The sequence below is a fragment of the Heptranchias perlo genome, chromosome 21, assembly GCF_035084215.1.
Source record: "Heptranchias perlo isolate sHepPer1 chromosome 21, sHepPer1.hap1, whole genome shotgun sequence".
Classification (NCBI taxonomy): Eukaryota; Metazoa; Chordata; class Chondrichthyes; order Hexanchiformes; family Hexanchidae; genus Heptranchias; species Heptranchias perlo.
Genome location: NC_090345.1, coordinates 32995956 through 33018788, shown reverse-complemented (window position 1 = coordinate 33018788; position 22833 = coordinate 32995956). Strand labels below are relative to the sequence as shown.

Sequence of the window (22833 nt, the reverse complement as noted above, 5' to 3'; positions counted from 1 at the left end):
CTCTCTTAACCCCAAAGTTAATTAAGCAAGATCCAGGATACTGTGATAATTACTGTGATAATTCACTAGTCACAGCTATCTACCTTATAACTGAAAATGTCCTCTTCTATCAGAACATCCCTTATGAACATCCAAAGGGAATCCATACTCAGTGCACACTTCAGTATTCTGTTCAATGGTCAATGACTCAGTGGGAAAAGAAATACTTCCTAGCATTTAAGCTAACTCTTTTCTTATGCCTTTTATACTAATGCTGATGTAGCTCTAATAACCTATTCAACCATACAGAATCTATTCTGTTCATCATTTTAAGAACCTCAATCATATCTCCTCTAAGCTTTGCATTTCTCCAATAAAAGTCCCAATTCCTGGAGACTAATTCCTTGAGCTAAGAGCCCTAGGATTTGAGTATTATTTTGACTGGCCTCCTCTGGATGTTCTCCAGGGCCTAGATATCCCCCACTGTGCGTAGGGACCAAAAACGTGGCTATACAAAGGCAGTGTACAACTTAAGAATAATGTTCCTGGTTTTATACAACAACTTGCATTTATATAGCACCTTTAACAGAGTAAAATGTCTCAAGGCACTTCACAGGAGCGTTATCAAACAAAATTTGTCACTGTGGCACATAAGGAAATATTAGGACAGGTTGGCCAAAGAGTTATGTTTTAACGAGCATCTGAAAGGAGGAGGGAGAGGTAGAGAGGTTTAGGGAGGTAATTCCAGAGCTTAGGGCCTAGGCAGCTGAAGGCACAGCCGCCAATCGTAAAGTGATGAAAACCAAGCAAATGCAAGAGGCTAGAATTGGAGGAGCACAGAGATCTCGGGGGGTTGTGGGCTGGGGGAGGTTACCGAGATAGGGAGATGCTAGGCCATGGAGAGATTTGAAAACAAGGATGAGAATTTTATAATGTACTGACCTAGCAATACTCCCTGAAACCCTTAATTTTTTTTTCAAATATCATTTGCTACATGTGCATCTTCAATGTTTTATCCACTATGATTCCTAGGTACCACTGCTGCTCTCAACCTTAAGCAGGTACCTTGCGTGGTACACACAGGAAGAGTGTAAAAATAAGGTTTAATGACAAAGTGGTGGCTGAATTCAAAGTAGTAAACAAACAGAGGGGGCATACAAGCAGTGGGAAAAAATTATTACTGTGCCTTTCCATCAAAAGATTGTGATACACCGAGGATCCTTGCTGCATCCATATTCAATCACGTTAACACAAATCAGCATGGTCAATAAAAAGTGGCAATAACAGTAAATATGAACCAAAGCAGAAAAGCTCAGTAGTGGTAACAGAAGTTATGAAGCAGTAACTATTGGAATTTAGAACTGCCTTGAATGCATGTTGCAAAGGATCTTCACTTCAGAAATCTGCATTTATGTTCAAGTACTTTATTTTTTACTTTTAGTCAATAGCCACCAACAAATTCTTGGATCTCAAAATTATTCCCTACCAGTTTTTATTAATTTTCAGTCACACATTAACATATTTGTAACAAAAAGGAACTTTTCAAAATTTCACATTTTTTGTGTCTTATGCAATTTGGTTCAGTGCACCTCTTTTAGCCACATTCACCATTTAGCATTTAATGTGGTCTGTAACATCTCTTCCTCAGTAGACCATGAAAAAAATCAATGAATTTCCTCTCCTCCTCCCCCATTTTATTTAGAAAATGCATCATTCTATTTTCCTGGATTTAATTTTATTTTAAATTAAAAAAACTCCCAGAAATTTAAAAAACCCACAAAATCATAGAAAAGAAGCATTATAACAAGTTCTCAATTATTTGTTTACTTCAGACACACTGAAGTAAATAATTTGTTCCTTGCCTTCTTCCATTAGATGGCACACTCTCCCTGCTGGAAAATATTCCTCACAATTGTACTGTTGTTTTCCTTCTGTAATAATGCTGTTCATTTTGCTAGATTTGTGCTTGATACCTGCCTGGTCTGTTTGTCTAGGGTGGCTGTAGGTCAGTTTTGGAAGGAAAATGTAAAATTGTTCCATTGATTGACTCAAATATGACAAAGTGGGAAAGATCATGAATTAACAAGATTTTTATCTGAAAGTGACCAACTATAAAAGCAACAATATTACATGTACTAGAATCAACGTTTGACATGCTGGAAAAGGCAGATTACTTGTCTTGATAGAGTATTTTTTCATTTTGTAAAAGCATCCCTACAAACCACGGAAGTCTGGTCCTCTTTTGATTGGTTATTAGGAGACACATGCTCAACATGTATTAGCATCTGTAGTGATGCCAACATGGGACCTGTTGTTCCTTCTTTTTATAAAGGCAGGCATTGTGATTGCACATTACTTCATTTTGACCTAGGCTACAAAATCGAACTATGAGCTCACTGAGACACTTATGTTGAGTGCAATCAACAGCTGCTCAGTGGCAATTGATGCCAATGAGTCTCCAGTACTCATTGTCACCAATGGCGCTAGTTTTAAGGCTGGTACTGGGTTGTGCCATTTGTGCTTGGTCTCTTTAATTGGTCCTGAACACCCTTGGATACTAAGTTGTTGCCAGTGCTGGATGGTGCCGATGAGAACTTGGTACCTCAAAACCTCAGATCAGAGCCTGTGGTCCTTTCTTTGGAGTGTTCATTTTTCTGCTGCTTTTTACATTTTTATGGTTTATTTTGCTTCATGTAGGAAAAGCAGAGTACTCTGTCCAACGAATGAAGTAGTGAACAACACTAGGAACAACAAACTCAACTGTTGGAGCTAGGGAAGAATGAGCACAGTGTCAACCTTTATAATGAGCAGGTCCTGCGTCAGCTCTGATACAAATGACATTGTGATTTTTTTTGGTCTGTCTTGATGTCTTCCTCAGAAATCAATAGGAAGAGTCCTAAATTCTTATAGATAGTGAAGAATGGAGAATAACATTGTGTACACAGGATTTTTTTTTTGCAATTTACTGTAACAAACAATTTGCTGAAAATTTGTTGAACTATTCATGCATGAAAAGGTACTACCATGCAACATTTCTTTCTATAATCATTTGGAGATTTTAACATGCAAAATAATCTTAAGAGCATATTCTGTAGTTATATCTACCAAGGGACATCACCAAGTAAGAAATGGGATTTATAACATCAAAAATGGTGCATGTCCTTACTTATTTTAACAAATAAATATTATCATGAATTACTAACTAGTAATTAAAAACTAAAGATCATGGTGTGGCACTGAGCCATATAGACCAGGAGGTGTTAGTTTCGATTCTTGGTGTGTGCTGAGACTGCTCCTGTGTTTTGGGGAGAGAGATCAGCCTAAGAGTGGAATTAGCTTGGTTCCTGATCCTGATCACTATCCTAAGTGTGAAAGTGTGGACAACAACTGGGAACGGATCCGGCTCAACTGGGATGCCAACAATCATCAAATAGCCTGGCAACATTCACCGACCAGGCTCAAATATGAAAAGTAGTCATGGGCCAGGTATCAGAAGACTGGCAGCATCTGTGGAACCCCAGCGTGAGGCAATACTTTCAGAAGTTATGGGGAGAAAAATGACAGAAAATTAAAATAGGGTTTAAAGTTAATGTAAAAGATGATATCAACCAATTTAGAGAACAAAAACACCAAGCTGGAGCAGGAATACAAAGGAAGAGTTGTACTAAGTTTATTGCAGCCAAGCACTTCAATGATCAGAATTTAAAAATGCTGTTGCTGCTCTAAGAACATCATATAAATAGAAAGCAAGGTAATAGTTGGTTGAAAGAGACATCAACAATACATTTCTAAAACTTGAACTGTAGAAGCAATGCAAGCTCAGCAAAAATGATTTAAAAGGAGAGTTTTGTCCTTGAACAAAGACTTTACCCTATTTTCTCCATCTGTAGTTTCTGATGAAGTATACCATAATTTTGCTGTTCACTAAACAATTGCTGACTTTTTAGCCCCAATTTTGAACCCGTGCGCCCGATGAGAATGGGGGATTAAAATATCAGCAGTGTGGCACTCACCAGAGCCACACGACCCTCGTTATTTCGGGCAAAGTTTGAAGCCTTCACCTCAGACAGTCAAGGACCTCATTGAGATTCAAAAGTCAGGGTCTAATGAAGTCATTCAGCCCCTGACCACATTTTAACCGGCAGCAGTGAGGTGTGCAACTAGTGTGTCCCTTGCCAGGGAAACCCAGCGCTGAGGATCAGCAGGCCCAGAAGATCAATGAAAAGGTTAGTTATTTCTATTGTTTTAAAGGTTTCCTTGGGGACCAGGAGGAGCAAGAGTGCTCTTCCAGATCCCATGGGAATCCTTGGGCCATCCCTGCCCAAGGCATCCCCGTGATTGCATCGGACCTCCCCCTCTTCACTTACCTTTCCGGGATCCCTTCCTGTGGGTCCCCGGTTGCAGCCTCCTGCCACGCTGGCCTGACATCATTGATGCAGATTTGGGTGGGAGACAGGCCTGGTCTATTTAAATGAGGCCCAGGAATTTAAATTTAAATGTTGGTGAGTCGGGGCAAGCCCGGCCAGAACTGTGCTCACCACTTACACTAAGTTAAAATTGGGGCTTTTGTAAATTTGTAATTAGGAAATCACACTATAGGCCTGGTATAGACATTCAGAGGAGAGATCAGTGGGTACTTAATGGCGCATATTTAATACCATCCCGAGGACACATGCAAAATAGACAGTTTATGAAAGTTTGCTTCCGAGGAGATAGATGTTGACATCATAGGGTTCAGTTGCCATGAACAGGAGCACTCTATCCCCACCTTCCACTACAACTTTCAACAAGTGCAAGCAGTTTTTGGCCCAAAAAAGAAACAAGACACAGGCACACATACTTGCAAGTACATTTCTTCTCAGCACATATGGAGCAGTTTTAGAATGATTGTGTTCTGTGAAAATTGTGTTTGTCAACCAACATCTTTACAATGTTCTGTGGAACACTGCTTACATATCTAGTAGTAAGCTGTAAGATTTTAATGCAGTTGGTATTTATAACTTTGCTTGCATTGTTTATTTTTCAAATCTCCTGTGTGTTGCTGGTCTTTTGGAGATCATTCATCACAGAGGAAACACCTGTACATGCAGTCCTAAGAGACTGAAAAAAAACTAGGACGTTGAGTTTTTAGGTCAAGAGAAGAAATGGAAACCTGATTCTGTCAATTTTTGTAACTTCACTTTTTGATGCATTTACAATTCCAGATGGACTTTTGTGCAAGTCAGGTTGTTCATGCAGTTAAAAGTTTTGCATCTAGTATGCATCCGTTGCGCTTTTCAAAGATGTTACACCTGGACGTGTGACCTCACACCCCTAAAGCAAGTGTTTAGAGTGAAAGATCGTGATTGGACATGTATCTGTTGTTACCAATCAAATATCCAGCTAACTAAATGTGAACAAACCAAAAAGTTCCTATAAAGAATGGTAGCCATCAGAAAATCGAGTAAACAATCCCCCAATTTTTTTTTAAAGCTGCACTATAAGAGTTACGCACATAGGGCTCGAATTTAGCAGGCCTGCGGGTTCCCAGCGGGTGGTCCTCCGGGAGCGTGGAAAACGCGGACAGCTAATCGTGTGCGTCCCCCACGCGATCGCGGGATAATTGGACCGATTTAAGCCCTGCTTCCGGGTTCTGCGCTCCCCAGCTGCGTGCTGGCCGGCTGCGCATGCGCAGTACCGTCGACGCGATGTAGGAGCTCCAGTTAAAGGGGCAGTCTCCCAAAGCCCCTCCTGCTACAAGCAAGCGGTTTGAGACGATGGCTCAGCAAAGGGGAAAGGCTGCGCTCCGTTTTTCAGATCTGGCACTGCAGCTGATGCTGGAGGGCGTGAGGAGGAGGAGGGAAACACTCTTCCCAGAAGATGGGTGCAAGTTCCCTGCCGCCGCAACCAGGAAGGCATGGGCAGAGGTGGCGGCGGAGGTGAGCAGCAGGGGCAACACCCCAAGGACATGGGAGCAGTGCCGCAAGCGCTTCAATGACCTGACTAGGTCTGGCAAGGTGAGTACACCAACGCACCCTCCCACATCCCGTCCCCACCATCACGCCAAGCAGATCACAACCCCCTCCTGCACAGCCACCACTGCGCTCCATCAGCAATCCTCACAGCCACTCATTCACCATCCTCGCCGTGCACGCAAGTACCCACCGTCCCTGACCCCACCCGAACACTACCACACACCCCAATCCCCATGCAATGGGATGGGCACGTGGCCCACGCTTCCTCCCATCCGTTCCGCGCCACGCTCAACCCAACCACACCGATGCTCGATGCGTCTCACGATGCAAGACGCACCCACTCACACATCTGTGTTTTGCCTTCACAGGAGAAGAGAAGCAAGAACAATAGGCAAAGGGCACGCACCGGAGGTGGGCCGCCGCAAGTGGTGGAGCTCACCGACGCAGAGGTGGAGGCGCTCGACCTCGCCCGCACGCGACATTGCCTGTCGGTGGCCGATGGCGAGTGTGTCGCTGCCGAAACGGCCTGTAAGGGAAAGCTGACACTCAACACCCATGATCGCGAGTTACCGTCTCATCACCTGCCATCAGGCACACTGTCAAGTTGGTCCACATGCCTCAAAGTGCCCTCTGTTCTCTTGCAGGTCCGTCTTTGGGTCAAGCGAACGTGGAGGGCGATTCCTCAGAGGACATGGCGGTCTCTGAGGGTGCATCGTCACATCAGAGCCAACCATCCACCAGCGCAGAGACACGCACCTCGGTGGGTCCCCCTCGCCAACTAGTTGGGGTAGCACTTGGTGAGTCACCGCGCACGAGTGAGCATGAGCAGACCCTGGTGGCAGGGGCAGCCGCGGAGGGTCCGCGACGGAGGGAGCACTCATCTCCAGGCTCTGCTCAGCCGGACCCAGATGCTGAACCCAGGGGGCCACCAGTGAAAAGGAGAGTCGTCGAGGGCCACCAGCTAATTGCTGAGGTACTGGCAGAGGTGCCGCGCGCATTGTCCACAATAGCGCAGGCGATGGAGGAGTCCAACTCCTGCATGTGGGCATTGGTGGCGCAGGCACAGGAGGGTACCGGCGACACAGTGTCGCGGGTAGGTGCGGGACTGTCTGCGGTGGAGGACAGGCTGGCCTCCCTCGAGCGTCACGCACAGCTCCAGATCGAGTCCATGCAGGCCCTGACAACGTCTGTACGGATTCAGGGTGAGCAACATTCCGACGCCACCAACAGGCTGAGGGATACACTAGGGGTGGCCTTGCAAGGCCTCACACATGCCATCCAAACTGCCGTCCAGCAGGGTGGAAGGGGTGATGTGGGCCGAGGCCAAGAGAGGGATGATGGTGACCGGGGACATGGAAGCGGGGACGCCTCTCAAGGCGTCCCCACGTCCCACCCGTCGCCCACCTCTCAACCAGTACCCACAATGATGCCTCCTCTCCAGGTGGCCGAGTCTGCCCCTGCCCCGGTGCAGGAGGAGCAGTCTGTGGAGGTGCCGTCACGGGCACCGAAACCCAGGGGCCGTCCGCCAAAAGCATCTACCCGGTCAAGGCAAGAAGACGAGCAACCTGCCACTACCTCTGCTGGAGCCACAGGGGTAGCACCACGTAGGGGTTCCCGGAAAAGAATTGCAAAGGCCTTATAATCACAAAGGGAATACACCAGGGTGTTTATTATTTTGTACTTTTTTTCTTATATAATGTCACATTCCAGATATTAAATAGTCTATTCTCACCACTCCTGCCACCTCTCGTCCATTCTTCCGCGGCTTGTGCAATAGTTGCGTTCCGTGGAGGCCATCATGACGGCGAACACCTGCTGCCACCCATTGGGCACACTGCTGTGGGTGCAGGATTACTGGCAGCACTCTTCAGTGGAGGGGGCTGGTATGGCCGCTCGCATGTGCAGGTGAGGAGATGCGAGCGCCTCGCAGTGTCTGACTCTAGGAGAACCGTTGACGTATGAGTGCCTTCCTGGCCCGGCGACCATCCCGGTGAGTCGCGGTTCGGCGCATGGGTCGTCCAACATCCTCTGGCGCGTCCTCCTCCGCCTCCGCCTCCTCCTCCTCCTCCTCGCCCTCGCCTTCCTCAATGTGGGTGGCGGGTGTGGATGGGGCCTCCTCCAGCGGCACCCCTCTCTGTTGGGCCATGTTGTGCAGGGCACAGCAGACAACTATGATTCGTCCCACTCTGAATGGTGTGTATTGGAGCGCTCCCCCAGAACGATCAAGGCACCTGAAGCGCATCTTGAGAAGCCCTATGGTCTGCTCAATTGTAGACCTGGTAGCAGTGTGGCTGTCATTGTACCGACGCTCCGGCTCGGTGATGGGGTTCCTCAGAGGTGTCATGAGCCACGTGTGGAGGGGATACCCCTTGTCGCCGAGGAGCCAGCCGTTGCCGGCGTTGGGTGCCTGCAGGATGGGCGGGACGGCGGACTCCCTGAGGACGAAGGCATTGTGGCAGCTGCCGGGGTATCTGGCGCACACGTGTAGGAATCTCTGGCGGTGGTCACAGATGAGCTGGGCGTTCATGGAGTGATACCCCTTCCTGTTGATGAACAGCCCTGGCTCATGCGGAGGTGCCCGTATTGCGATGTGGGTGCAGTCGATTACACCCTGCACCCGTGGGAAGCCGGCCATGGCATGGAATCCAACCGCCCTCTCCATCTGGCTGCGCTCGTCCATGGCGAAGTTGATGTAGGTCGAGGCCCTGCGGAACAACCCATCGGTGACCTGCCTTATGCACTTGTGTGCAGAGGGCTGACAGACCCCGGTGATGTCCCCGGTGGCACCCTGGAAGGAACCGGATGCGAAGAAGTTGAGGGCAGTGGTGACTTTGACGGCGACAGGTAAGAAGATGCTGCTTGGTCCATCAGGGAGCAGCTCGTCGTTAAGGAGGCTGCAGATGTCGGCGACTACCTGGCGATTGACTCTGAGCCTCCGTATGCACTGCTCCTCGGAGAGGTCCATGAAGCTGAGCCTCGCTCTGTACACCCTGTGCGGAGGGTAGTGCCTCCTGCGACGCATATCTCTCTGCGGTTGCCCTCCCTCCTGCTGTGCAGGTGGGTGTGCCGCAGCACCGTGTTGGGGGGCCCCACCTCTCCGAGGCGGACGGCGTGGACTGCGAGGCTGCTGGGGCTGGTCATCCTGTTCGTCCTCCAACGATGTCAACGCACCACCCATCTGGCAGGTGTTGGTCTGAGGGGTTGTGCAGGGTAGGTGGGTGGGTCCTCGGACTGGGGCTGCGGTTTCGTGTCGGTCTGTCCTCTGGCTTGGCGGGGGGTGGTGGAGGGCAGGGGTTGCCCTATGTGACGGGGTGGCCTCCTGCGTGGGTGAGGGCTCTCCCCCGTGGAGCGCACCTTGGCACCTGCCACAGGCTGCTGGCTGCAACACGCCTGGTTTGAAAGGTACTGTTTCCCCCAGTGTGGGAAACTGACTACGTTGAACCTAAAATCCCACACTTCCTCTTTTGACAGCTGCTTCAGCTCATTAACTGACCACAACGAGCAAGTTAAGTACTCTCAAGTGGAACCCCGCTGGCTTTAATTGCCTGCGGGATTCCCACCAGCGGGGCTTGCGCGCGCAGCCCCGCATGTCAGCGCGGTACCCGGAAGTGGCCGGGATTTCGTCGCGATCCGGTCACGTGACCGGATATCGGGATTTTCGGGGCCCCCCCGCCGGAAACCCGCAGGTAACCCGACCCTAAAATCGAGCCCATAATCTTAGCTGACACTTCAATGTGGTACTGAGGGAAGCCCGAATTGTTGGAATGCCATCTTTCGGATGAGATGTTAAACAGCTTGCTCAGTTGGGCATAACATATCCTATTTGAAGAAGAGTAGGGAATTAGGGAATTCTCCAGGTGCCCTGGCCAATATTCCTCCCTTAACCAACATCACCAAAAACAGACCATTTGATCATCGATCGCATTGCTTTTTGTGGGACGTTTTTGTGCTTAAATTTACTCCCATTATAAAAGTGACTGGAATTCAAAAGCAATCTATTGGTTATAAAACACTTTGGGACAACCTAAGAATGAGAGTCGGTGCTATATAAATGCAAGTTTTTTTTCTTTTCATAATTACAAAAACTAGCAAATCTCCTGTGGTGTTGCTCAAATGAGCCAGAGGTTACACGGTACAAAGAGGACTGCTGGATTGGAGGAGGGCTGCACATGACTGCTGAAAGGATTTGGAAAGAAGTCTGTAAGAGATGTGGTCAGAGACAGCAGAGAGTTTTTTGATTGGTTCCTAAGCAATTAAGAGTCAGGACATTTTGTGTGCTGGACATATCTGTATGCAAACCTCAAAAATGGTTCAGAAGAGAGTGAGCTATTTTTAACTGAATTTTCAACATTAATAAACAATTGAGTGACTAAAAAGATCCATTCTCAATAAACAATCTATTTGCTTTCTTAATTTTTATCCTGTACCTTTTTTTAAAGTTGAGGACACACAGAAAAAAGGTCGCAAAAAGTATCATGATAAAGAAAGGTACCTGATGTTTAGTAGAGAAAATTTGGGGGAAGGGAAACGTATGGGGGATAGTCCTCAAATTTCACACACTGTGGGATGGAAGTCTCAACATTTGCCAATGGTCAGGTGGGGCTGCTGGGGTATATTAGCATGAGGAGGACGGAGTCCTTAGGTTTAGCAATACTGTGGAAATGGAGACTAGTGTTTGGCCGAACTAGGGAGTGGAATTGGGTCTGACTCACTGGTGGATTTCCAGGGTCTATTAGCAGTGGGAGGGGGAAAGGGTAAGAATCTGATAGCCTTGAAGGGGGTGGGAGGGGTGGGTGAAATCCCTGATCTGACAGCACTGGTTTGTAAGTTTCTACTAGATCTATGCAAACATTGGATTAATTGCTTTGTGATTAGTTCCTGGAAAAAGTGTTTTCCAAGTAGTTTTTGGGATAAAAACCTGAGAACAACAGAAGACTTTGTTATTATCAGGTTAATATAGAAAAAAACTCACCATAGACAGCTTCAGTATTTTGCACTCAATCACAAATTTTTAGCATTTCAGTCACTCAAAGCAGTTATATTAAAAAATCTTATGTAAACAGTGATTAAATGTACACTGTGACATGCCTTCTGCAGAAAGAATTGAAATTAACAGCTATTATTTAAAACTTTGGGTAAAAATCTACTGAAAATCACCATCCAGTTTGTATTCCAATTATTTTTCAGAAGACACAAACTGAAATAATGTTATACATAGAGACACAATTTGAATTTTGCACTGAGAAAAATAAATACGTTTTTCTTTGGCTAAATTAGCCTTCCTTGAGACTAGATTGTAACTCATTGGAGGAAGACTATTTGGCAACTGGACGAATTAGTACCATAGGGAAATATACCATTCAATATATTTTGTTCGAATTAATAACAGAACATATGAGACAGCGGTCAAATGAGCTCCACCAAAATCACAAGTACTTAGGAGTTTAAAGTTTTCAAATACTTTAAAAGATCCCTTTAATTCTGTAAATCTATTTGGACATTGAGTTGCTATGTGGTGAGTCCCTGATCTCAGCTTGGTGCAGGGAGACCTAAAGAACAGACATGTGTTACAAATCAGGTTGAATTCCAACATCCTTTATTTGTGCTCACTGCAAAAGGTACCTTCCTTAAGCTGGCCATTATCAACCGAAACCTAACGTTAAGCACATAGTAAATGAGATGCCGTGTACCTTAAGGCTAAAATTCAGGAATGCCCAATGCAAACTCTTGGGGCTCGATTTTAGGGTCGGGTTACCTGCGGGTTTCCAGCGGGGGGGCCCCGAAAATCCCGATCTCCGATCACGTGACCGGATTCGGACGAAATCCCGGCCACTTCCGGGTACCGCGCTGACGTGCGGGGCTGCGCGCGCAAGCCCCGCTGGTGGGAATCCCGCAGGCAATTAAAGCCAGCGGGGTTCCACTTGAGAGCACTTAACTTGCTCGTTGTGGTCAGTTAATGAGCTGAAGCAGCTGTCAAAAGAGGAAGTGTGGGATTTTACGTTCAAAGCAGTCAGTTTCCCACACTGGGGGAAACAGGACCCTTCAAACCAGGCGTGTTGCAGCCAGCAGCCTGTGGCAGGTGCCAAGGTGCGCTCCACGGGGGAGCGCCCTCACCCACGCAGGAGGCCACCGCGTCACATAGGGCAACCCCTGCCCCCCACCACCCCCCGGCCAAGCCAGAGGACAGACCGACACGAAACCGCAGCCCCAGTCCGAGGACCCACACACCTACCCTGCACAACCCCTCAGACCAACACCTGCCAGTTGGGTGGTGTGTGGACACCCTCGGAGGACGAAGAGCATGACCAGCACCAGCAGCCTCGCAGTCCACGCCGTCCGCCGCAGAGACGTGGATCCCCCCAACACGGTGCGGTTGCACGCCCACCTGCACAGCAGGAGGGAGGGCTACCGCAGAGAGAGACGCGTTGCAGAGGGCACTACCCTCGCCACAGGGTCCACAGACCGAGGCGCAGCTCCCCGGACCTCTCCGAGCAGCAGTGCACAGGGAGGTGCAGATTCGCTCGACATGTAGTCGTGGAGATCTGCAGCCTCTTTCATGCCGAGCTGCTCCTGGCTGGCCCCAGCACCAACTGCTTACCTGTCGCTGGCAAAGTCACCACTGTCCTCCACACCTTCTCCTCCGCATCCTTCCAGGGTGCAGCCAGCAACACCGCCGATGTCTCTCAGTTGTCTGCGCGGACGAGCCCTGCAAATACACCTGCACCTACTCTGCAGTAACACGATGGGTGGCATCAGTGGTGGGTCCTCATAGTGATACCCAGGAGCGGGCATTATTGGACACAATGGACAGGATTCGCGGAGACATGGCAGTGGTGGTGTCAATATAATGTGTGCTGTTTGTGGCTCTGAAATTCAATATGGGTAACACCCATGACAAACCCTCAGACACCCTTGTGCACCCCCTTCATGCTGACGAGACATTTGCCTTACCCTGCCTACTGCACATATGTGATGCATGCCCTGTGGCTGCAGCACAGGTGGTGGCAGGTTGAGTGAGGCTGGCCGTGAGGGAGATGCACGAGAGGGTGAGTATGGGATGGAGCCATGAGATTGTATGAGGATTGGGTCGCGTGTTAGTGGCAGGATGAGTACTGGCGAGGTGAGTAGGTGGAGGTAAGATGAGGATGGGGTGTGAGTGGGCATGAAGGGTGATGTGACAGAATAGTGTTGGCGGTGCCGAAGGAGATTTGGGGTGGGGGCAGTGTTGTGGCAGACGGAGTGTAGGGGAAAGACTTCGTGTTCTCACTGTGGCTGACCTACTGCGGTCATTGCAGCGCCTCCTGCACTGTATGCAGGTGGGCGATATGTTGGTGGCGCAGGTGACCCCCTCTGCCACCTCGAGCCAGGCCTTCTTGGTGGCAGAGGCAGGCCGCTTCCTCCCGCCCGCCGGGGGGAAGATCTGTGTCCTCCCCCTCCTCCTCACCCCATCTGATGATACCTGGGGTGAGGCATCATTAAACTGGGAGCAGCCTTCCCCCTGGGCTGCTCCATGCTGCAATTTGTCCCATTGGTTGCAGCATCTGTCAGTGGAGGACTGCCCCTTTAACTAGAGAGCCTCCAGCTGACAGATCGTACTGCGCATGCGCAGCCCGCCCGACGCGCAGGCCAGCGCCGTGGACCCCGGAGGCGCAGGTAATTGGATCCTATTAGTGGATTGCCTGCTACGATCGCGTGGGCAACCCACTAATTTCGCCGTTCGCGTTTTCGACGCTCCCGGAGGACCACCCGCTGGGAACCCGCAGGCCTGCTAAATTCGAGCCCTTAATCTCTTCAACACATTGAAGAACACGACATTGGCAGGCCATTTATATCAAGCTAAACTCTGACTTGTTTATAACAATTTGTTTTCAGATAGAAGCAAGTTAAATCAGTAGAATAAAATAGCAATACAATGCTTTCAACCTAAATTACATTAAATTGTTTCAAAATATAAAAGTTCTGATGGTTGATTTTCCTCCCCTGTCCCCCCTCCCCCCACCGGCCGCAAGCCTGAGCAGCCCTCACCTGACCTGAATCCGCTTCTAATTAGCTGGTCAGGCTGTTACTTGAGGCCTAACACTTCCCCTGGTGCAGACCTGCCTCTTGGCAGGGCCCTGATCCTGGAAGCGGAGGGAGGAAAGTCAACCGCTGTATCAGTGGGAATGGCCGCTGGCTGCATAGTCTTCTTGCTGAAGTCCAAAAACAGCAGCCAGAAGGTCTCCAGCCTTGAATCCCCTAAGCGGCACCCTTAGGAAAAAATGTGCCAACCTGGTAGTTGCCTCCATCTGCTTACTACATTCTTCTTCTCAGATTCTCCAATCTGAACATGGCTGAGTGCAAGAATTTAAGGCCTGTTTGCTAATCTCTGCCATTTGGAGATGCAGGAGAATGAGGGGGGACGCAATGGTGATGTCACATGCCTCACTTCCATATTATTATTCCAAACTTCTGCCTGTTACAGGTGTAAGCGCTCCGTGACCCTCGAGGGAACTCTTGGAAGTCCCTGGGCAATGCAGATCATCGACACAGATACCACCATCACACGAGAGGACACCACCCACCAGGTGCATGGTTCATACTCCTGTGACTCGGCCAACGTTGTGTACCTCATACGTTGCAGGAAAGGATGCCCCAGAGCATGGTACATTGGCGAGACCATGCAGACGCTGCGACAACGGATGAACGGACACCGCGCAACAATCGCCAAACAGGAGGGTTCCCTCCCAGTCGGGGAACACTTCAGCAGTCATGGACATTCATCCACCGACCTTCGGGTAAGCGTACTCCAAGGCGGCCTTCGAGACACACGACAACGCAAAATCGTCGAGCAGAAATTGATAGCCAAGTTCCGCACCCATGAGGACGGCCTCAACCGGGATCTTGGGTTCATGTCACGCTACACGTTACCCCACCAGCGAACAAATGTTATCTGTTTTTAATATAATGGGTCATTTGCTGGCTCTCTCTGCCTTCCGGATGTTTCTGCCTCTCTCTGTTTTTTTTCTCTGTTTTTTTTCCCTGTTTGTTTTTTTGTTGAATGTGTATTCGGGGGTTCTGCAGGTGACACCTCTCTGTCTGAACACGGTGATTGCCTTGGCAACGGGCAGTTGCAGGGGCAGTCTGTAAACACCATGTATTGTTCTATATGTATAAATGCGTAGGCTTCAAGGAGCTCCTGAAACATTTACCTGAGGAAGGAGGAAGTCTCCGAAAGCTTGTGAATTTAAAATAAAATTGCTGGACTATAACTTGGTGTTGTAAAATTGTTTACAATTGTCAACCCCAGTCCATCACCGGCATCTCCACATCAATGCAGAGTGGGCAGAGACCCGGTGTAATCATTTCCTGGGTGCAAAGCAAAGGATAATTGCTCCCCTGACGACTTGGCAGTTTTCTTCAGTAACTTTTGAACACAAGTCTGTGACGAAAAGCTTTATGTGAGAAATTAATCTTCATGGAGCCCCTGTTAGCTGCCAGCACATAAAGGAAAGCTAAAGAAATTGGGCATTAGGTTATGGGCACTTCTTTTCTTTGATATCCAAGCTGGCACAATGACAAATAAAATGGTACCCTTCACAATTAATCAAAATTGTCTCACTTCAAATTACTTCCTGGAGTGATAAGATCAGAGACACAGGGAATTCTATATCTTTATTAATTACGCAGCATATTTCCTCATGGCACTAATTAATCCACTTCAACAAAAATATCAGGAAAACATTTAGTTTGTATTCCTGTCGGTTGTTTGTGTATTCTCACCTTATGACTCAGAAATTAATTACTACTAGTAATAATTGCAGTTAATAAGTTTAAATTTGACAATTTTGTCCCAACTGATATTTTATACGAAAGATATAAAGGATAATTTAATGAACTTGCACTCCTAGAGCAGCGTGTCGAGCAGATATCCATATTGAGAATTCAGACTCATGGGGGCACATGTCTAAATTCCTGATATGTGCTCCTCTGGGGGCACACCACCATGTTGAGAGTGCAAATTTGTAAAATTACTCCTGAAATGTTCAATTTTTTTCCATTTGAAACAGGACAGATATCAATTCTGTCACAACATGGAACTAGAAAAAACAGATAATGAAAGTTTTAAGACTGTCTTGATGGATACAAATATAATAACTTGGAGGAACTGGATAAAGACCATGAGGCCAAATAGCCCTTCTTTTTTTGATTAGAATCATAGAATGGTTACAGCACGGAAGGAGGCCATTTGGCCCGACAAGTCCGTGCTGGCTCTCTGCAATAGTAATCCAGTTAGTCCCACTCCCCCACCCTTTCCCCGTAGCCCTGCAATTTTTTTTCCCTTCAACTACTTATCCAATTCCCTTTTGAAGGCCACAATTGAGTCTGCCTCCACCAACCGCTCAGGCAGTGCATTCCAGATCCTAACCACTCGCAGTGTAAAGAAGTTTTTCCTCATGTCGCCTTTGGTTCTTTTGCCAATCACCTTAAATCTATGTCCTCTGGTTCTTGACCCTTCTGCCAATGGGAACAGTTTCTTTCTATCTACTCTGTCTAGACCCTTCATGATTTTGAATACCTCTATCAAATCTCCTCTCAACCTTCTCTACTCTAAGGAGAACAACCCCGGCTTCTCCAGTCTATCCACGTAATTGAAGTCCTTCATCCCTGGAACCATTCTAGTAAATCTCTTCTGCACCCTCTCCAAGGCCTTCACATCCTTCTGAAAGTGCGGTGCCCAGAACTGAACACAATATTCCAGTTGTGACCGAACCAGTGTTTTATAAAGGTTCATCATAATTTTGTTGCTTTTGTACTCTATGCCTCTATTTATAAAGCCCAGGAACCCCAAAGCTTTTTTAACCACTTTGTCGACCTTCTCCTGCCACCTTCAAAGGTTTGTGCACATATACCTCCAGATCTCTCTGTTCCTGCACCCCTTTCAGAATTGTACCCTTTAGTTTATATTGCCTCTCCTCATTCTTCCTACTAAAATGTATCACTTCGCACATTTCTGGGTTAAATTTCATCTGCCACATGTCCGCCCATTCCATCAGCCTGTCTATGTCATCTTGAAATCTATCACTATTCTCCTCACTGTTCACTACCCTTCCAAGTTTTGTGTCATCTGCAAATTGTGAAATTGCGCCCCGTACACCTAAGTCCAAGTCATTAATATATATCAAGAAAAGCAGTGGTCCTAGTACCGACCCTTGGGCAACACCACTGTATACCTTTCTCCAGTCTGAAAAACAACCATTCACCACTACTCTCTGTTTTCTGTCACTTAGCCAATTTCAAATCCATGCTGCCACTCCCCCTTTTATTCCATGGGCTTCAACGCCTATTATGCAGCATTTTATCAAACACCTTTTGGCAGTCCATATACACATCAACCGTGTTGCCCTCATCAACCCTCTCTGTTACCTCATCAAAAAACTCAATCAAGTTAGTTAAACACGATTTGCCTTTAACAAATCTGTGCTAGCTTTTCTTAATTAATCCACACTTGTCCACGTGAAAGATTGATTGATTATCACTCTACCTACCCATATTCTCACCTCAATCCCCTCTCCCCAGAAACACAACTGGTTGTCTCTTGAATCCATTTAAACTGCTAACTTAGATAGCCTTTCCTGGTAACTTATTTCACTGCAATATAATCCCATCAGTTTTATCTCAAACCCATGTAAAATAATGAAATTGATTATCTAGTGTAAATTTGAAGATCTGTACAATAATAATTTAGTACACAGCAATTAACATGCATTCAGATGGAGAAAACAATGGTTACTTATAAGAGGAGTTATGTCGAAGTGGGGATGCCCAGGGAGTGGGTTTAGGACCAATGCCATATTTAATTTACATCAACAATGTAACTTGGTCAAATTTGCAGATAGTACTACACTAGGAGGGTCAGTGAGATTGGAGAAGGTAGCTCAGAAATTATGAAATGAGTTGGACAAAATATGAAAGTTGGCAGAAGAACAGTAGATACAACTGTCTAGTTTTGGTACAGGGTAAAAGTTCCGTGTTATGATCCTTGAGTCTTGCTATTGTTTACTTATGGAGCAGAAAAAAATTGCACTAGTTCTGCTTACGGAAGTGGCTGGTGATGCTGAACCCAACAGAATATCTAGTGTAATAATCCAAAATTGACAGGGGTATACATGGAGCCAAACTAAATTCTCCAATTTGTTGGAAGAGCAGAATACAAACAATGATCAAGTAGCAAAACCAAAGAGAATCCAGAGAATACTCACAAAGTAATGCCAACAAATTTGAAGCAAAAGCAGGGTAAACATCAGAGCGTTTCCAGCAAGAAAGTGCATTGAGAGGTATCACAGATCAAAATAAGTTCCACTGCCAGACAACTCTCAACTGACATTTAGAACGACAAGGGGTGCCCGTCTTCTCCCAACTTTAAGGAACCCTTTGCTGACAAGGCTTGTTGCTGATAGCACATGAATGTCTCTTAGGCAAGTTTGAGATTAAAATAGCAGCCCTTCCACGAGGCTGTGAGAATAACAGTAACAATCAAATTTCCCCAACAAGGTAGGAGACTTTTAAAAATATATATTTTTTGTGTTCAAAAGACATCAGTGGGAGGACACACTGCATTTAAACACTTGGGGCTCGATTTTAAAATACAAGTCTGGGTGCTTTGGGGGCGGGAGGGGCATAGAAAATCGGCTTCTTGAGGCGTGGGCAGAAATCCCGGCTCCAAGACGCCGAAGAACACACACGACCCCAGAGCCACCTGGGTGTGCGCGCCGTTCCTGAACCTGGAAGTCTCGCAGGCAATTAAAGCCGGCAGGACAACATTTAAAAGCAGCAATTCACCTATTTAAAGTCGTTAAAAAAATGAATAAATGTAATATAGAACGAAGGCAAGCGATTTCAACGCTGCCTCAACATGTTTCCCATGTTGTGTGAAACACGGCCTTGGGAAGTCGTCGGGTTTCAGCCGGCAGCCATTTGGACATTTAAATGTAAAATAATGAAATTGATTATCTAGTGTAAACTTGAAGATTATCTGTATAATAATAATTTAGGACACAGCAATTAACATGATTTCAGATGGTGAAAACAATGGTTACTTGACAGATGGGAATTAAAGGTGAGTTATTGTAGCAGGGCACTCAGTTCTCTCAGACAAACTTTTGGCTGGGAGATCTTTGTGTTTAAACTGAAAATTTTTGGTTTCCACTCAGAATTGTTCTGTTTACACATATTTACCAATTTTTCGGATCCCCTCAAAATGACACCATCACAACGGGGGCGCGATGGCGGCATTCACCACTACATCCGAGGATGAGAAAAATCACCATCCTCACCAGGCACAGCATGCACTTCCGCCACTTGTAGCTCCACAACACAGTGCTGCACCACAGGCACCTGCACAAGAGCACAGAGGGGAACAACAGAGGGAGCGACGTCGCAGGAGGCACTACCCTCGTCAGAGGGTTTACAAACCGACAATCAGCTTCCTGGACCTTTCTGAGGAGCAGTCCACATGGAGGCTGCTCCCAGCTGGGCCTGGCGGCATCTCATTACCCGTCGCAGTTAAAGTAACCATTGCCCTCAACTTCTTCACCTCCGGATCTTTCCTGGGTGCCACCGGTGACATCGCCAGGGTCACTCAGTTGTCTGCCCACAAATGCATAAGGCAGGTCACCGACAGTTTGTTTCGCAGGGCTTCGCAATACATCAACTTCCCCATGGATGACCTCAGCCAGTCGGAGAGGGCAGTGGGATTCCACTCTGTGGCTGGCTTCCCACGAGTACAGGCTGCAATCTATTGCACGCACATAGCAATCCAAGCACCTCCACACGAGCCAGGACTGTTCATCAACATCGCCACCAGGTCTGTAGTTAAACATGCGATAGGATTGCTGAAGATACGATTTCGGTGCCTTGATCGTTCTGGGGAAGCGCTTCAGTACGCACCAGCGAGAGTGGGTCGCATTATAGTGGTGTGTTGTGTCCTGCACAACATGGCGCAACAGAGAGGGGTACCGGTTGATGAGGCCCCATGCCCTCATCCAGCATCTACATCTATAGTGAACACTATGGTGGAGGAGGAGGAGGAGGAGGAACAGCTAGAGCAGGAGCAGGAGGAGGAGCAGGAGGAGAGAGAGGACGAAACCACGGGCAGAGCAATGGCTCAACTGGCTGCTCGTGAGGCCAGGGAGTCACTGATATGTGAACGTTTCTCATAAGATCACAAAGTGAGAAGAGTCCAGTCCTCACACCACCTGGAAAGAGCAGCGTCAATACCAGCAACCCCCACCAACTCCCTGCACAGTATAGTCCTGCAACTACACCTGCACCCACTGTAAAGTCACCCACTGGATCAAGTGTCGCCGTTCATGATGAAGCACGTGAAAGGGGCCTATCACAAAAGCCATTCAAGAATGGGCAAGACGTGGCAGTAGTAGGAAGAATGATAACATTTAATGTGACTTTAACAAAAACTAAATATAAATGAAAAACATGACAGTCTATCAGACACCCTTGTACGCAACCTTCTTCATCACAAATCCCTAGCTTTCTCTTCCTACCGCTTCTACTTGGTGCATGCCCTGTGGCTGCAGCAAAGATAGTGGCAGGTTGCTCAAGTCCATGGCCGGACTGTTTAGATGCTTTCGGCCTACGCCCTCTGGGTTTTGGAGCCCGTGAGGGCCCCTCCAAAGACAGCTCCACCTGTACCTGTGCAGGGGCAGCCTCGGCCACCAGGAGAGGAGGCAGCATTGCGGGTACTGGTTGAGAGGGGGGGCAACGGATAAGATGTGGGAGCGCTTTGAGTGGCGTACCCACTTCCATGTCCCTTTTCGCCATCATCCTCTCCTGGACCAGGCCTACATCAATTCTACCACCTTGCTGGAGAATAGTTTGGAGGACATGTATGATGCCTTGGAAGCCCAGTTGTAAAGTTTGTGTCTGTCTGTTTAAGGTGGCAGAATGTTGTTCACCATGAGTCCGAACAGCTGTTGTCAGGGCCTGAATGGACTCATTTGTGAGCCGTGCTTGAAGCTCAATGGAGGCTAGCCTTCTTTCCATTGCAGACATTCCCGCACTTACCTGCAACACTATCTCAGATATTTCCGCAGTTATGTGTGGCACTATCTCAGACTTGGAAATATATCGCTGTTCCTTCATCGTCGCTGGGCCAAAATCCTGGAACTCCCTTCCTAACAGCACTGTGGGAGAACCGTCACCACACGGACTGCAGCGGTTCAAGAAGGCGGCTCATCACCACCTTCTCAAGGGCAATTAGGGATGGGCAATAAATGCCGGCCTCGCCAGCGACGCCCACAACCCATGAACGAATAAAAAAAAAGTTCCTCATGTCCCTGCGACACTATCTCAGAGATTCCTTCACGTATCTGTGCCACCATTCCACTAATGCAGGAGTTGGGCTCCTCCAACCTCTGCGCTATTGTGGAGTGTGCATGGCACCTGTTCCAGTACCTCGCAAATGTGCTGCTGTCCCTCGATCATTCGCCTTTTAAAGGATGGCCCACAGGATTCAGCATCTGCGTCCAGCTGAGCAGAGCCTAGAGAGGTGTGCGCCCTCTGACGCGGATTCTCCATAGCTGCCCCTGCCACCAGTGTCTGCTCGTGCACACTTGTGTGTGGTGACTCACCAGATGCCAACCCAACTAACTGACTACTAAGACCCACCGAGAAGTGAGTATCTGCACTAGTGGATGGCTCTTTAAGATGTGACGGTGCGCCCTCAGAGGCCGGGAGCTCCTCTGAGGAATCACCCTCTCCCATCACTGTGGTCATTGAAGGGCCTGTAAGAGAACAGAAGGCAATATTAAGCATCATCACTAATGTGTCATGTTGTTAACTTCAGTTCATGTGTGTGATGAATGTTAAAGTTGTGTCACCAGATGTTTGTGGGGTGTCAGTCTCGGCGTTCATGACGGACAGGCACTCGAGGGTGTAGCTGATCTCCAGGGCCTCCTCCTCCGCCTCTGTCAAGACCACTATTTGTTACGGCCCTCCTCCAGTCCTCGCCCTCTCATGTGCATTTTGCGCTCTCTTCTAGAAGCAGAGAAAAGTACAGATGTGTGAGTGAGTGAGGGTGAAGTGGTCAGCTGATGAATGCATGGGTGAGGCGGACCATGAAAGAGGTGCATCAGAGGGTGAGTATGAGACAGAGACATCACATTGGATCAGGATTGGGGTGAATGGTACTGATGGGGTCACAAATGGAGAAGTGAGGAAGTGCTGAGGAAGTGCAGGTAAGTTGAGGATGAGTCTTAAGTGGGTGTGAGGGGTGATATAATGGAGTAGTCTTTGCAGTGCAGAATGAGTTGGGGGTGGTGGGGGGTGATGTGCGACTCGGAATGCAGGAGAATCAGTAAGTGTACTCACTTTTGCTGACCTAGTTAGATCATTGAAACACTTCCTGCACTGACCCAAGTGTGGGATACGTTGCTCCTGCTGATGACCTCCTCAGCCACCTTGAGCTAGGCCTTCTTGGCGGCAGAGGCAGGGCACTTCCTCCTGTCGGCCGGGTAAAATAGTTCTCTCCTCCTCCTCACCCCAGCCAGCAGCACCTGAAATGAGGCATCACTGAATCTTGGAGCAGCCTTGCCCCTGTGCTGCTCCATTGTGTGTTCTTGCTCTTTACTCCAGCAAAATCCATTGGAGCAATGGCCCTTTAAATATAGATGCTACAGCTGACAGCCTGTCATGCGGATGTGCAGTCCACCCGCTGCGCAGCTTTCGGACGGCAAACCCGAAAACAAGGTTAATGGCCACCAATGAAGTGGCGATCACGTGGGGAACTATATGTTTTTATTCTTTGCGTTTGCCGCACGCCCATTGATTCCCCCCGCTGCCATTCCGCCGCCTTATTAAAATCGTGCCCTTGACATTTGTAATATTTGCTTGTTAGTTATGTGGA

The 22833-nt window shown here is 47.8% G+C and overlaps 1 protein-coding gene across 1 annotated transcript in view; it reads right to left on the bottom strand.

Moving 5' to 3' along the window:
• The window catches only part of LOC137340111 (kinase non-catalytic C-lobe domain-containing protein 1), a 181570-nt gene that overhangs the window by 119396 nt on the left and 39341 nt on the right, over positions 1–22833 (bottom strand). The gene's annotated exons all lie outside the window — the stretch shown is intronic.